General features: G+C 34.5%; 1 pseudogene; it reads right to left on the bottom strand.

Annotated features, from left to right (window-relative positions):
• Positions 1 to 3,197: 3,197 nt before the first annotated feature.
• Positions 3,198 to 16,467, bottom strand: LOC110666777 (ABC transporter G family member 36-like; annotated as a pseudogene).
• Between the last annotated feature and the right edge of the window lie 893 nt (positions 16,468 to 17,360).

The raw sequence follows: 17,360 nt of genomic DNA, 5'->3' as shown, positions 1-17,360 counted from the left end.
TCTAAAATCCTATAATTATCATATTCTCAAGGCCCTTAATTATTGATCACGCGTCAGACATCTTTTTAAATTAAAAAAATAAAATCTTTGACAAAAAATATTGAAAAAAGTCTTTTTTTTATAATTTTTTTATAATTAAGTCTCACTAAATTTTAAATTAAAGACCTCATAATTTTAATAACTATTCCAATATAATTAAATTAAAATAATAAATTTAAATTAATCTAAACTCTAAATTATATTTGGTAAAACATAATATAATACAATACAATCAATTATATATTGTAATTAAAATTATAATATAATATAATATAATTATCACATTTTTATAATTGATTGTAATGATAATAATAACAATGATAATTAAATAGTGGTGATGATAATATTGAAAGTAAATAAAAAAATAAAAATAAATTTAAATTAACTAGTTAATAAACATTATAAATACTAATTTTAATAAATTAAGATATATATATATAAAAAAGCGAAACACCTTTCAGTACAACTTAATTTAACAGTTTACGATCAATAATGAATCCACCTGCTATGGAGCCCACAGGAATATAAGAGAAATGAATACCATGCTCCTGGTTCAAAGAGCCACATTGTCTTTTACTTTTTTTTTTTTTTTTTTATAAAACCAGAATTGTCTTCTACTTTGCACACAGATTCAAAGCCCTTAACAATATTGTGTGATTTTACCAAGTTAGAAAAGTTAATAAAATTTCCTATATAATATAATATATCACATCGAGAAAAATGCTCCTTGCAAATCAAAGGAAATGAGAAAATATGTGCTGCGGCGAGACACAAATTTATATATCCTTATCCTTGGCTCGCCGCAGCACATATTTTCTCATTTCCTTTGAATTCAAGTCCGAAAACTTTAGGAAATATTTGTTTATCAAGGGGGTATTTAATTAGTTCATCCAAAAAGGACTTTTCCACCAACTTTCCTCATTTACCAAATAAAATAATAATAATAATAATAAAAAGTTAAGATGGTAAATCAAAATATTATATTTTTATATAAATGAAACTAGTTAACTATTCATATAAAAAATTATATAAATAATAATATTAATAAAGTATATAAATTAATCAATAAGTAAATTACGCGCTAAATTTTTTGATTTTATAGTCATTTTTTAAGTTTGTCAAATTTAAATAATTTTTAAATTTAAATTTATTATTAAATGAAAGATATGCATTTCATAAAGTACTTATATCCAAAAAAATAAAATATATCAATAATAAAAATAAAATAGCTTTGTTAGAGGGGAGAAAAACATGAAAAAAAAAACTCAAGATCTATTAAGATAATATATTTAATGATTTATTTATTTAAAATCTATCAATAATGATAGATATGAAGAGATATGTATAAAGTCTGTTTTAAACGGATATAAATATGAGAGTTATCAATGATGGATTCATTATGATAAAAGAATAATCGATTGACCTATCTATTTTTTATAAATTACACTCGTATATTTATATATATTTTTAAATTGACTTCTCATATATTTAAGTATTTGACCTCTTTTTAAATGAATAATATATTTTTATTAATAAAAAATCAATTGATCTTTATATATTGAGCAAATTATTGTATGCTTGTGGTATAAGTGCAGTTTCACTCACAAAATGTATGGATTTTATCTTTCAATATTTTAAACTCAATTATTTTAATATGAGTATTAAGTACAATATTTTTTAGTACATTAAATACACTATATAATTTGTTTATATGTTGACCATAGAATTTTTCCTCTAGATCCATCACTGGACTTATTAGAAAACGAGAAAAAAAATGAGAAAATTGTCACATATAAATATACTCATCGATAATTATCCAAAAAGAAGATTGAATGAAAGAAATAAAAAAAAAATGAAAAAAAAATATAGGAGAAGAAGAGGTTTATAGAACCTCTCTTTATAAGTTTTTAATTAGGTATTGTAAAACAACATTTATTAATATTGTCTAGTCTAATATGATTGTATGGCTGAAGATAAATAATTCATTTAATAGACTTATGTTTAAATCCCTACTTAAAAATAAAAAAGAACAACATTTATATTACACCAATTTTTCTTAAACGAGTTGATGTATCATATTTGAAATAAAAAATAAAAATAAAGAAAAATTATTTAGTAAGGCAGTTATATGCTGTATTCTTTCTTTCATTAAATGTAAATGGGTCTTCCAATAAAATCCATAATTTATATAAAATATCAAATGATTATCATTGGATTTGTTATTAATTTTAAGAATTAACTAAATTAACAAAGAATTTACTAGTCATTTTATTAATTAAAGTTCAAATCCTGAATCAAACCATTAGGAAATTATTTTTCATCATTGTACATTACTTAATTTTAATGTGAATAATTTATTTTTAATAGAATTAAAGCGATAAATTTAATACAATATTAAATTAAGTTAAATTTTGAGAAATTAATATAAAAAATATAAATAATTATTTTTTTAACTAATAAAATAATGATAATGTTTTTAAAATATTAACTTTAAAATTAAATAAAAAATTGTCTTAAATAAAATTAAAAATAAAAGACAATATGATAAATTTTAACTCAATCAAAGTGGTCTGGTTGATTAAATGTATAGATTGGCTCGAATTTGAATCTTCCTACGTAACTATTCTAAAATTAATTACCACTATTATAAGAGAGAAATAAAATTATCTATCACTATATAATTTATCAATTATAATAAATACATTACTCATCAGTTATAATTGACACATTGTGTTTCACTGGAAGTGGGGACCAAAGTGGCCAAACTAGGCGTAGTATGATTTTCGTGGTTCAAATTTAGGCAAAGGGCAGAATGTGGTTGGAGATAAAACGCGTAGGCACTAGGCAAGGTTGGTGGCTAAGGCACAATTTCAACATGCCTCACATTTGATTTAGCTACTCCACTCCCTTCCCCCACTACATCACAATCAACTTTACTTCTTAATTAATCTCTGGTGTTTTTGCGTATGCTTTATTTTATAATCTTTTATTTTAAATTCATTTCACTTGTATTAATTAATTAAGCCATGAATTATATTCAATTTATTAATTTTATTGGTCATTTGATTTGGAACTAGGATTTGGTTTAGATTAATTTCTTGACCATCTCATCTCCATTCATTTGTAAAATATTAAGTCTGAAGTCTAATTGGATTCTCATTATCAAGGAAAAAAGTTTGACCTTGACATTTTTAGCCTTTGGATTTCTTTGGATGCTCTCATTCATGGGGTGGGCGGGGGGCGTCTCATTTGACCGTTGCCAAACGTGACCGTTTGGTGACCTCAAGCTAGACCTGGAGCAGTTAGTATTTGGGCAGGAATCACTTAAAGGGAATCATGGTAAATTGAAAATGGTGTAGTTATCTGACACGTAATCTCCGAGTTGGAGGAAACGCTAGGACACGCCGTTGAATTAAGAGAAAAAAGACACACATGAGGTCGCGGTTTTATTTTCTATCTTTCAAAGCACGAGGAAATTTGGGTCCCACTCACAACCCTAGCTTTTCCTTCTCACACCTGTGTGCTTTCTCACGTATGAACTCTGGTCGGTTTCGGTCTACACCAAGGCCCACCAAGCCCAAACCCAAGACGAACTATCTATTTTGGAAGCTGAGTTTTTTGATGCAGAAGGTAAACATGAGAGCGAATAAGACACCGAAAGCGACCAAGATTGCAGCAGTTGGACCCATGAAGTTTAGATCATACCCATAATGGTTCTGCACATACCATTTGATGCTTGGATCTGGCTCAATCCCGCTCACCTTCTGTCTTCAATGTAACCGTAATTGTTACTTTTAATCCGTACACAGTCCACGCCACAGGGCAGATGTAGTAGTGCCATGTCCGCCACTTGGGAATTCTCTGCAATGTCACAAGCAAAGAATTATGAAATTTAAGGCTTTTTTTTAAAAAATTTTTTTTTTTAAATATTAGGCTTACAAAATGGCTGCAGCAGAGGGAGGAAATTGACTTACCGGCTTCGGGATGAAGAAGCAGGAGAAAAGGGTGAAGAGTGCATAAAATGCTGATGCAAAGATTGCTGCTACTTGGTCATTTGGTGTGATTGAAACGGTCATCATTCCATAGTATGTGAAGTATAGGAAGGAGAAGAAGGTGATGAAGAAGAACCAGAAGAACTTAGCCAACTTCCACTGAAAGGTCACCGTAGAATATACTATAAGAGAGTAGTATACGGTTTGAACAAAAATACATGGTATTTCCACCATCACCTGCATAAAAGGGATCAAAACTCGAAATGGGTTAGTGCAGAACTTACGCAATAGGGGTCTAGAATTGTCATATCTTCAGCATTTTGTATTCATCTATTTAGCTTTTGGAGTAGTAATCCTTTTTCCTTACCTGTGCCAAGGCATTTGGTAAAGCTGAGTACATCCCTGCAGCTCTTTCTCGGTAGAATACAGTTCTTTCAACAGCTACAATTGGCTGCACAGTTGAGCAATTGTTGATTCCGACGAACAAAACTGCTACGTACATCGCTCCTATGATCATGGTTAGATCAGTTGCGTCCTCTCTAAGTACAGAATAAAGGGCTTCAATTAAAAAAAATTTCAAAAAAATGGAGAGGGTAAAAAACAAGAAGAGGAGGGGAAGTTGTAGCTTTGGAGTAGGCATATGCATATCTGACCTCTTGGCTCCAACCTGCCAGAAGACTGTGCCTAGAACAAGACCAGTTACCAAGGTGTAAAAATACCCAAGAAGATTATAGTAAGGACTTCTCCAATAAGTCCACGACTGCTTCCACAGGCAGGATTTGAATTGCCCCATAGGGTTAGCATTCGGTTCAAATCGAATAAAATCGAATCGAATTAAATTATAAAATCAAATTACATATTTTAGAAATCGAATTGAATCGAAATGGATGAAAAATCAAATCGAATCAAACCGCTCTATTTTGGTTTGGTTCAAACCGTCCGATTTTGATTATTTTTTAATTTAAACTTATTTTCAAGTTATTTATTCTAATTTTAACTTTGGTTTGAACCTAATAACCATTAATCAATGAAATTAAACAATTTATATATATATATATATAATTAAATAATTCATAAATTATATAAAATTAAATAATTCATAAATTCTCCATAAACATAAATCAATTCAAAAATCAATTCAGTTCGATTTGGTTTGATTTGAATATATAAAATTATTATTCAGTTCTGTTTGATTTAACCAATTTTTTTCTCTTCAAAACCAAACCGAACAGAAATAACTAAAATTTTTATAATATAAAACCGAACCGAACCGATTGAATTTTAAAACCGAATCGATTAAACCGAATTGATTCAGTTCGGTTCAGTTTTTTTATTTGAACCGAAATGTGCTCACCACTTGTTGCCCCCATGTGGATTGTGGATATTGAGTAGGGAAGTAGATATCTGTAGCCCCTTCTGATGGTGTACTCAAGTCTTTCACCACAGCCTTGGTTTGTCTATAAATATAACCATGTATGTTAGCTAAATAAAAACCTGAAAATTTCGAGTAAGTTGTCATTACTATCACAAATTGTGTTCTGCACTTACTTATACAAGGATGATGATTTATAATGCTCAGCAAAATCAATTCCGAGTCTAACTTGAGTTGCAGCTGAGCTTGCTTCTAGCATCCACGCTGCTGGATTTTGCCTTTCTTTAATTCTAGGCACTCCTGGAATTGCCTGAAAGCAATCACAAGCGGTTGTGTAAGACAAGTTACTGTCATGTCATAAATAGATTTGGGAAGATTTTATCACGCACCTCAAAATATTTAATGATCTTGCGAGAATTCTGGCCTAATGGTCCTGAGTAAATCAGTTTCCCTCCTCTCTTCATCAGTACCAGCTCGTCGAAGGCTTCAAAGATGTCGATGCTAGGCTGATGAATTGTGCAGACAACTGTTCTTCCAGTGTCCACAGTGTTTCTTACAGTCCTCATAACAATGGCTGCTGCTCTTGCATTCAGCCCAGAAGTAGGTTCATCCATGAAAATAATTGAAGGGTTTACCACTAGCTCCACTGCTATTGTCAATCTCTTTCTTTGTTCTGTCGACAGCCCTGTTATTCCTGGTAGTCCAACTATTGCATTTTTCAGATTGGTGAGCTCAACTAGCTCCATCACTTCATCTAGAAAAACCTGAAAGCAAAATCCAAGAAACAAAGATAGTTATAAACTAGAATCTAAACATCACAATTTCATTGAAAATGAGTTTTCATTCCATATTCGTAATTCTTACCATCTTTTCTTCGTCACTGACTTCTTTCGGGAGTCTAAGGAAAGCTGAATAGTGACTTGAGGAGAGTGAATGTCAGTCTGCTCGCAGTAACCAGAAATTCTTGCAAAAGTTTCTTGATTTTTAGGGAATCCAGAAATTCTAATATCGCCTTCAATGTAAACCCCAGTTTTTCTGCCTGCTAGAACATCCATCAATGTTGTCTTTCCAGCTCCACTAACTCCCATCAAAGCAGTCAGGATCCCCGGCCTAAATGCTCCAGTCACTTCTTGAAGCAATTGCAGCCTGTCCTCTGTCACTCCCTGACCCTTCATTTCCGGCAAGATATGGACCATTTAGGTAGTTAAGTTAGTTACCGTCAAATAGTTTTCTAATATTAGCCATACTAAATAAAGAATTGAAACTCAAATTATATAGAAAAAAGGGACATAGATTCTCACTGAGGGCATATCCACATAATAGTTTACACTATCAAAGGACATAGCAAGAGGTGTAAATGGAAGAATCATCCCCCTCCAGGGCGCAGCTCTATTTGTGGCCTCAGTGTTACGTCCATTGGCGCTAGATTGCAGGCTTACTTGTGGCATTTGGATTTCTCCTTCAACATTACAGATTCATGTCAGTAACTCTATAGCGCTTAAATTTAATTAGTATATTGTACCTCTCAAAGTAATTTTTGGTTGAAACAGAAATTGGTCATATATACTTCAAATTCTCACCTGCATTGTTGCCATTGATTGATATCTTTGTTTCAAGTCTTCTCCCTTCTGATCCTTCCCTGTCAGATTGCTCATTGGCTACTTCTTCAGGTATAATTGCCTGTGGCTTTCCAAGAGCTGTTACTAACAAATAGGATTAGAAATGATAACAGTCTTCACGAAAAGATGAAAGAAGATCACATTAATCAAACCAGGTTACTTAAAGAAACTTACAGTTTAAATACATGAGTGAGAATGTGAATAAGACATTGAAGAGAATGGTAAATCCCAGAAGTGCTACCGCTCCAATCCAACACCAGTATTTTTCCTGTTCTACACCAAAGTTCTCCAGCACAGCTGTACTCAACTTGTTAACGTTGTCTGATGCCTGCTATCAGATTAAAGTTCTTTCAACGAGTCATCTCCACACTAAAAACCTTACTTTTAGATTATACATATTATCCTAAGTTTATTTCTGTAATATCCCTTAGTTTATTTCTATCCGGATTTTCTTCTCAATGTGTTCTAGATATGTGTGCTAAGTACAGACATACTTGTTAAAGAAAATTAATTGTGTATTGATGACGTACTAGTTTATTAATCCACCTTGGAGAAAGCAGTTCATTGACTGTCAAGGATTTGATTCCATAAGACACAGGTGAAATCCAGTAAGCCCATGTCCACCACACAGGAATTCTTCCTGTTACAATAAGAGCTCAATTCTGTAAGAATAAATAGGACTTAACCTCAATAGGAAATAAAATCAAGAGAGTGTAACTAATGCAGTTCCCTGGAAAGTTGAATATTTATTATTGTAATTATACTTAAATACTAACTTTTTTTTTCTTAAAAAAAAAAAGAAATAATCCAACCTCTTGGAAGGATAAAGCCTCCCAGTAGGAACAAAATGAGGAGAGCAAGTGCTCCTCCATTGTGTGTAATGATCATGGTCCTGCATACCCCAGCCATAAGCCTAAATAATCCAGCAGCCATTTGTTGAATTAAAAATATTAACAGCGTCTGCTTGAAAAATCTGACAAGGCAAAAACACAAAATCCATGATACTGTGGATAGTAACTGCAGGTCTATGTTAAGTTATTAGAAATCTTGGCCAGGAAATGTCACCTGCTTGCTTCTGCCGCAAATCCAATAGAATATTATGTCACAGCAGTCCAAACAAACGACTCAACAACAGAAATTGGGACCCTGAGCAAGAAATTTGGGAGGGTAAATGCCCAAGCTGGATAAAATAGGAGATCTCTTTGCTTGTAAAACACAGGAAGCCTCATTGTTGCTGTAGAGAGCTCTGCAAAGCCATTGAACATGTTCACAATCATGACAAATATAGTTGCACCAACATATAGCGATCCATCATCGTATGTGACATGAAGTGTCGTCCTCAAAAAAACAGTTGCTGCAATGACCGCAATGACAAAAATTTGGACGGCTTTAAAGATGTACACAGGCAGAGTACTCCTCATTAAGAGCTTCTCCTTGTCAATGCAGGCCTTGAAAAGCTGCAGTTTTGGGATTCTGCATTTCTGGAATACTAGAGCTGCTTTATGACTTCTAGCCTTATCGTATGAAATGGAAAGCTCTTTCTCAAGATTCAGGCCAACATGGAAAGCCTTAAACTGTCTTGCAAACTCAGTTACTGTTACGTATCGGTAGGGCTTGCTCTCACCTGCCCAGTATTGCTCTTGGTCTTTCTTTGATGTAACCTATAAAAAAATGTCCATACAAACATTGTTAAATAATTAGGCTTTTGATATCATAATGTGACATGAAATGCATTACTAATCCAAATTTCTTCCCAACAGCAGCTTTCAGGATAAAGTTCCCTGCAAGGTCAACTTGAACTTGAATGGAGCTAAACAGAAGGGATACTGGTTGGTTCAAATTTTATATATTGAGGCTAAATTACTCATTTACTTGAGAAGTTGGAAACATTCTTACATAAAGTTGCGAAATTTCAACATTTTTTTATTCAACTTCCATATATTATTACAAGGACCAACGGCAGAACCACCGCTAAGTGCACTGGCATGTCATGCAAACTCATAAATGATATATTTACCTCCTGCAAAAAATCAGCAGTGCCCTTCCTCTCAGGGCATTTGAATCCACAGCTCTCAAAGAATGGTACTACTTGCTCCCGAGGGTCCTGATACACAATCTGACCCTCAGATAACAGAACAACATCATCAAAGAGTTCAAAAGTTTCAGGATCAGGCTGGAGGAGGAACATGACGGCAGTGGCCTTAGTGAGGTGCACAATTTGCTGCATGCACCTAACAATCTGATATGTTGCGGAACTGTCTAAACCAGTTGATATCTCATCCATAAATAGTGTTTTTGTAGGTCCAACAATCATCTCCCCTACATTATAAAAACCACGATAGAAATTGCATCAGTTGTTCATCTCGAAGCTGAAAGGCAAGCAATTAAGTTTTAGATGACTAACCTGTTGTTACTCTCTTCTTTTGTCCACCAGAAATTCCTCGAGTCATTTCGTCTCCAACAACAGTGTCCTTGCATTGTCAAGCCCCAGAAGCTATGGCAGCAAGTTGTTAAGTGTATCCTATGTTTTGTTTTGTCAACAATTTTAGTTTCTTGAATGTAATATACCTTCATGAAAAGATCACTGTCAGAGTCAGGGATAATGCCAGCTTCCTTCTCCCTCCTATCAAGCTCATTTAGCTGGTCTGAAATTTAGAGGACAAAATTAGTTGTTGAAATTAAATAAAATTGAAGGGTTCTCATTACAAGTTAACTTCATATGATTTTGTTACCATATCGATGAGCAACTCCTTGAAACCATGCTGAATAATCAAAGGTTTCTTTAACTGTTAGATCTCCCAAGTGAACATCATTTTGGCTAACATAGGCTGATGTCTTCCGAGGCTCAAATTCATCAAGCCTAAAACCGTTGTAGCTTACTTGTCCTTCTATCTGATTTTCAAGCACAAATATATGTAACTTTAGTTTTTGCATTAAAGCACGTAACAAGCACTACAACCCAGTTGACTCAAATTAACTAACCTTTAAAGTTGGATCTAACTTCCCAGCCAGCGCAAGCAAAAGGGTTGTCTTCCCAGATGAAGGAGGACCTAACAGTAAGGTCATCCTGCAACAAGATTGAAGTTTCATACTAATTTAATTTGTGTTCCATTCATGAATATGTAATTACGAATACAACAGAACAAGAGACGATACTTAATAATCTTTGCTTATGTCTGCCTCCTAGTTCCCAGCTCCTTTAAGAATTTCCAAAGTACGTAAAAAATTAAAAATCCGTTACAAGGTGCCCACAGATCTAAGCCACACAACCGACTCACACAATGAGAGAGAAAAATAGACACAAGTTGTTCGACCGTGAGTCCACGTGGGCAAGACACGAGAAAGAAAAAAGTTCGCTATAATTACATCACTAAAGCTCTCAAATCGTATCTTTTCCGAATTTATCACTATAGACAAAAAAAATATATATATATAATATTTATATTAGTTTGGACTGTGGATCCTGGCCCGATACAATATTTACATTGTTTTGGACTAGGAGATCCTGGCCCGGAGTACACCAGTGAAATCACACTATATAATGCAACGCAGAACTATTGAAAAGGCAGTTATTAGTTATCACTTATTTTATATTTATTTAGGATATTTGTTTAAAAATTTTTGTGTGCATATCTGTTTTTACCTTTAGTTGTATGATTCTGATATAATTTTGATAGTTTAGCTTGATTAGGAACCTATTTGTTAGTTGTAATTTTTTATATATATCTTTAATTTCTGAGGCAATAAACATCAGAATTCTTATTCCAAAATTTCTTAGTTCTTTTACATGGTATCAGAGCCATGGCTGATGAAAAGAAAAATGAAAGTTCTGGATCAGGGAAGAAAACTTCTAGTTCTTACACACTGAATTCGAATGACAACCTAGGTAACTTGATTACCCAAATTCAATTGAAGGGCGAGAATTACGAAGAATGGGCGCGAGCTATGCGGACTGCATTGAGGGCCAAAAAGAAATATGGTTTTATTGATGGATCTATTAAGCAACCAGCAGATGACACACTGGAACTTGAAGATTGGTGGACGGTTAACTCTATGCTGGTTTCTTGGGTGTTTAACACCATTGAACCGATGCTTCACTTGACCATCTCTCACATGGAGAATGTAAAGGATCTGTGGGAGGATATTAAACAGAGGTTCTCGATTAGGAATGGTCTACGAATGCAGCAACTGAGATCGGATCTGGCGAATTGTAGGCAGGAAGGTCAACCGATCGTGTCCTATTTCGGAAGACTCAAAACATTATGGGATGAAATAAACAACTATGATCAGATACTAGTGTGTATCTGTGCAGGCTGCAGATGCAATCTTACCATTGAATTGGAAAGAAAGCGCGAAGAAGAGGGAGTTCATCAGTTTTTGATGGGCTTGGATGAAGAAGGATACGGAATAGTGTGCTCTAATATTTTGAGCACTGAACCCTTACCCAATTTGAATCGTGCCTATGCTATGGTTGTTCAGCAAGAGCGGGTGCGAACTATGACACGAACCAAGGAAGTAAGAGGCAATCCTATGAGTTTTGCAATTCGAGCAGGAAGTCAAAATTCAGGGGGGGGGGGATAAAGACAAATCCTCAATTTGTTTTAATTGTAACCGAGAGGGACATGATGCTGAAAGTTGTTTCCAGCTGATTGGTTATCCAGAATGGTGAGGTAATAGACCACGTGGAACTTCTGCTGGACGAGGAGGTGGTTAAAAGCATGGCAATGGAGCAGGAAGTAGCAAGGGAGGAGTTGCTCGTGCCAACGCCACACAAGCAACTGGAGTTGATGGTGGGCGTGGAATTGTGACAGATTCAGATCGAAAGGGTCTTAGTGGATTAAATGAAGAGCAGTGGGCTGCTTTGTTGGGCATGTTGAATTCTTGTCAGAATGGTGGCAATGAGAGGCTGACACGTACGCAGAGGATATTTCATTGGATTATTGACATAGGAGCTTCCCATCATATGACAGAAACGTTGGCATTTTTGAGTGAATTGCGTGACATTGTGCCATGCTCAGTTGGGTTACCTAATGGAGAAAAGACCTTGGTGGTGAAAGAAGAAACTGTGTTGCTTGGAGGAGACTTGAAATTGCAACGAGTCCTTTATGTGCAAAATTTGAATTGCAATCTGATCTCTGTATCACAACTACTTAATAATTCAAATTTGGTTATTCAACTTACTAACAAAATTTGTGCTATACAGGACCTAAATTCGAGGAACCTGATTGGAGCGGGTGAGCAACGTGAGGGGCTGTACTTTCTCAAGGGAGTGACATCAGTACATGCTTGCAAAGTAACTGATGTGGGGTCTTTTGAGCTTTGGCATAAGAGAATGGGTCATCCTTCTTATAAGGTGGTAGAGTTAATTCCAGAAGCTGGTAGCATAGTTAGGAAAACTAATAAAACTTGTGAAGTTCGTTTTAGAGCAAAGCAAACAAGAGAGATTTTCTTTTCTAGTGACAATAAAACTGATGGTTACATTGTGATTTGTGGGTACCTTATAGAGTCCCAACTTCTTGTGGAGCAATTTACTTCTTAAAAATTATTGATGATTACTCTCGTGTTATTTGGATATATTTGCTGAATGGAAAATAAGAAGTAGCTTGTGTTCTTAAGAAATTTGTTGTGATGGTTAAACGCCAATTTGAAAAAAATGTAAAAATTGTCAGAAGTGATAACGGAAGTAAATTTATGTGCTTGAAAGAATATTTTGATGAACAAGGAATGTTGCATCAGACTTCCTGTGTAGGAACACCTCAACAAAATGGCCGAGTGGAAAGAAAACATCGCTATATTCTTAATGTGACAAGAGCCTTATGTTTCCAAACAAATTTACCCATAGAATTTTGGGGAGAATGTGTACTTGCAGCCAGGTATTTGATTAATAGGACTCCATCTATGTTATTAAATGGTAAAACCCCATATGATATGCTCTTTGGGAAAGTACCTTCTTACAAACACGTTCGGGTTTTCGGTTGTTTGTGCTATGCGCATAATCTGAATCAGGATAAAGATAAATTTGATAGTAGAAATCATAGGTGTGTTTTTGTTGGGTATCCATTTGAAAAGAAGGGATGGAGATTGTATGATTTGGAAGCTAAAGAATACTTTGTATCAAGAGACGTGGTATTCGCTGAAACAGAATTTCCATATGCAAATGAGAAAACAATGGGTGATGAACTCATTAAAAATGGAGTTGAAGAGTTGGGTGATGAAGTTGATGGTTTAGAGAACAACTTGGGAAAGGAGCACGATAAAAGTGTGGGTAGAGAAAGTGAGGTGAATCCTGAAACAGAAGAATTGATCCATGAAAATAGTGAGGGAGTGGATAGAGGTGAAGTTATTAAAGAGCAACTAGGTAGGGGACAAAGGGCCAAGCAACCTTGTGTTCGTTTGAAGGATTATATGACAAACGCCATCAAAACAAGCCCCTCGGTATGCTCACCTGCCCAATTTGATTCCTCAGGTACACCTTACTCTATAGCACATTATGTGGGTTATGATAAATTCTTTGCACAATACCGATATTTTTTGGCAGCCATTACTACAGGACATGAACCAAGCTCTTATGCAGAAGCAGTTAAGGATGAACGGTGGAGAGCGGCTATGAGAAAAGAAATGTAGGCTTTGGAGGATAATGGTACATGGACAGTTGAAAATCTGCCATTTGGGAAGAAAGCAATAGGAAGCAAGTGGGTATACAAAATTAAATACAATTCCGATGGAAGTGTTGAACGATACAAGGTGCAGTTAGTGATTTGATTCCTCAGGTACGCCTTCTCTATAGCACATTATGTGGGTTATGATAAATTCTTTGCACAACACCGATATTTTTTGGCAGCCATTACTACAGGACATAACCAAGCTCTTATGCAGAAGCAGTTAAGGATGAACAGTGGAGAGCGGCTATGAGAAAAGAAATATAGGCTTTGGAGGATAATGGTACATGGACAGTTGAAAATCTGCCATTTGGGAAGAAAGCAATAGGAAGCAAGTAGGTATATAAAATTAAATATAATTCTGATGGAAGTGTTGAATGATACAAAGCGCGGTTAGTGATATTGGGAAATAATTAAGTTGAAGGCATAGATTATCAGGAGACTTTTGCTCCTACAGCAAAAATGGTTACTGTGCGCACCTTTCTTGCCGTTGCGGCTGCAAAGAATTGGGAACTCCATCAGATGGATGTCCAAAATGCTTTCTTACACGGTGATTTAGAGGAAGAGGTTTACATGACGATGCTGCCTGGATTTGCTTCTTAATCACCAGGGAAGGTTTGTAAACTCCGGAATTCTCTATACGGTTTGCGGCAAGCACCTAGATGTTGATTTGCGAAATTGGCTGCATCTCTGAAAGCTTATTGATTTCAGTAATCATATTTAGATTACTCTTTGTTCACTTTTCGAGTTGGGACTGTTCAATTGAATGTGCTTATTTATGTGGATGACCTTATTATCTCCAACAATGACGTTTCTACTGTACAAAAATTCAAGAACTATTTGAGTCGTTGCTTTCATATGAAAGAATTAGGGGAAGCTGAAATTTTTCTTAGGGATTGAAGTAGTCAGAAACTCAAATGGTATTTTCTTGTGTCAATGTAAGTATGCGTTGGATGTAATTTTAGAAGTTAGATTACTGGGTTACAAGCCGGCTAAAACTCCTCTTGAACAAAATCACAAGCTGGCCCTTACCGAGAGTGATGATGTGGATGACCCTGCTCAGTATAGGCATCTGGTGGGATGGCTTATTTATCTAACAATAACTCGGCCTGAGTTGTCTTATTGTGTGCATATTCTTGCTCAGTTCATGCAACAACCGAAGAAAGCTCATTGGGAGGCAGCTGTTAGAGTTGCGCATTATTTGAAAGGAAATCCAGGTCAGGGTATACTACTGCATGCCAATTGTGATCTCAAATTGTCTGCTTACTGTGATTCTGATTGGGCTAGCTGTCCTTTGATGAGACGGTCTTTGACCAGTTATTTTGTTCTTTTGGGTGAATCCCCTATCTCGTGGAAGACTAAAAAGCAACAGATAGTGTCTCGCTCATCCGCTGAAGCTGAATATCGGTCTATGAGTACTACAACTTGTGAACTTAAATGGTTGAAAGGATTATTGAATTCTCTTAGTGTGGCGCATATTGAACCTATGAATTTGTATTGTGATAGTCAGGCAGCTCTGCATATAGCTGCTAATCCTGTCTATCATGAACGTACCAAGCATATTGAAGTGGACTGTCATTTTATCCGTGATGAGATATTGAATGGTAACATTCGAACAGATTATGTACGTAGTTCAATGCAACCTGCGGATATCTTCACAAAGGCGTTGGGAAAGGATCAGTTTGACTTTCTTCTTCGCAAGTTGGGCATTCGAGATCTCTATGCTTCAACTTGATGGGGGGTATTGGAAAGGCAGCTGTTAGCTGCCACTTATTTTGCATTTGTTTGGGGTATTTGTTTAGGAATTTTTGTGTGCATATCTGTTCTTACCTTTTGTTGTATGATCCTGATACAATTTTGGTAGTTTAGCTTGATTAGGAACCTATTTGTTAGCTGTAATTTTTTATATATATCTTTAATTTCTGGGCAATAAACATCAGAATTCTTATTCCAAAATTTCTTAGTTCTTTTACAAGAACTTTTCCGACATTTCATAAAAATATATCCAAAATACCCACATAAATAACGAAATCTATGCAAAATCTATGCTCAGGCTGGGAAAACACAAATAAGGTATAAGATATACAGAGTAATTCTTTAGTTGCTTTTGGTTTTTTAAGTACCTTGATGGTTATATAATTCCTGAAACATCCCTAAGGATGGTGTATATTGTTCTCTTGGCCATTCTGATTCCACACAAGCCAAGAACTGATTCCAAAATATTTCTTGAAGTATTCAAAAGAGTTGGGAGAGCTCTGGTGCCAACATCGCAATTAGCTTCTACTCGTAGTCTCTCAAATCTAACTTCGACGATGGGTAGTTGGATTCCAACCCTAAATTCAATACAAATAAAACAATATATCGCAGCTAATTTCATGTTGGACAAAAAAAAAAAAGAAAAGGAAAAACGAGAAAGCAATGTACCATCAAGACTTACCTCTCTATACAATCTTTCAATTTTCTAAATAACTTTTCATCATCTTCTTCAAGAACCTTGAAAGTTCTTTCTTCAAGAACAGGCTCCTATCATCGACATCAAACTTGCTAACATCAACCAACTTGTTTTCTTGATTTTCGTCTTCTGCTAAAGACTTGAATAAGCTAGTTCTCAAACGAGTGTAGGTAGGCAATCTTTCTATGGCTGCCCAACTCTGAGCTTCTTCATCTTCTTTTCTTGATCGAATAGAACTTGCAAACACGTTCTCCATAGTTCAATGTTAACCTTGACACAATATTTTCTGTTTTCTCCTCAGCAGAACTCTTATAAACGATGCGCACTTTCTCTTTCTCTAGTCTTTTACCGAGAATAAGGAGATAGAAAGAGAGATTGATTTGCATTCCTATTTAAAAAAACGTATTAAACCACCAAACATAGGAGAATATATCGATAGTACGCAGGCAGCTTCAGAGCCATGCAACGATAGTGACTCTTTTGCCTATGTCCTCAACCTTTGTATGTCCCGTACGAGTTGTTGGAGGCCTGGACACCGTTTGGACAAATTATTAGTGCACCGGAGTGTATACGTACTGTCTTACACCAATGAGAAACCCATTTTTTATATTATAAGAAAAAAAATACTTTTCTAAAAGAGAGAAAATATTATTTTTAATACACTCAATTTTTTTAATAATTAATTATCTAAACAAAAGGAGATTAGCCATTAGGACGCCATTTTCCACATAGGTTCAAAGTCAAAACTGGTCCAGAAGGAAAGGAAATTCCAATTCTCAGGACTGTCCTACTGGGTTGGGTTCGTAACAATAATCTTGAAAATTATCACCCAGCTGAAATTCAATTATGTTTAATAATTAAATCCGTCTTAATCATATTAAAATTCATCATAAATCCTTATTATCCAAACTTATTATCATTCTCTATATATTATTTGAGTCTGTCTAATTTATATATTTTAATTAATTATTTATATACAAAATTTATTAATAATATAATTTTTAAAAATTTAATAATTGTACAAAAATATTTAAAATCTAATTATTTAAAATATAATATTCTAAATTTATAAAAATTATTCTAAAATATAATATTTATGTTTAGTTAATTATTTATTTATCTAAGAGTTATTAGATAATAAATATTCATAGTGTAAATCTAAACATGGCATAAATACTATTTTCTAAATTTAAACTCATTTCAAAATTGATTATACATTTTCAAACT

Source organism: Hevea brasiliensis, chromosome 1 (assembly GCF_030052815.1).
Source record: "Hevea brasiliensis isolate MT/VB/25A 57/8 chromosome 1, ASM3005281v1, whole genome shotgun sequence".
Lineage (NCBI taxonomy): Eukaryota > Viridiplantae > Streptophyta > Magnoliopsida > Malpighiales > Euphorbiaceae > Hevea > Hevea brasiliensis.
This window is presented reverse-complemented; position numbering and strand designations above follow the sequence as displayed.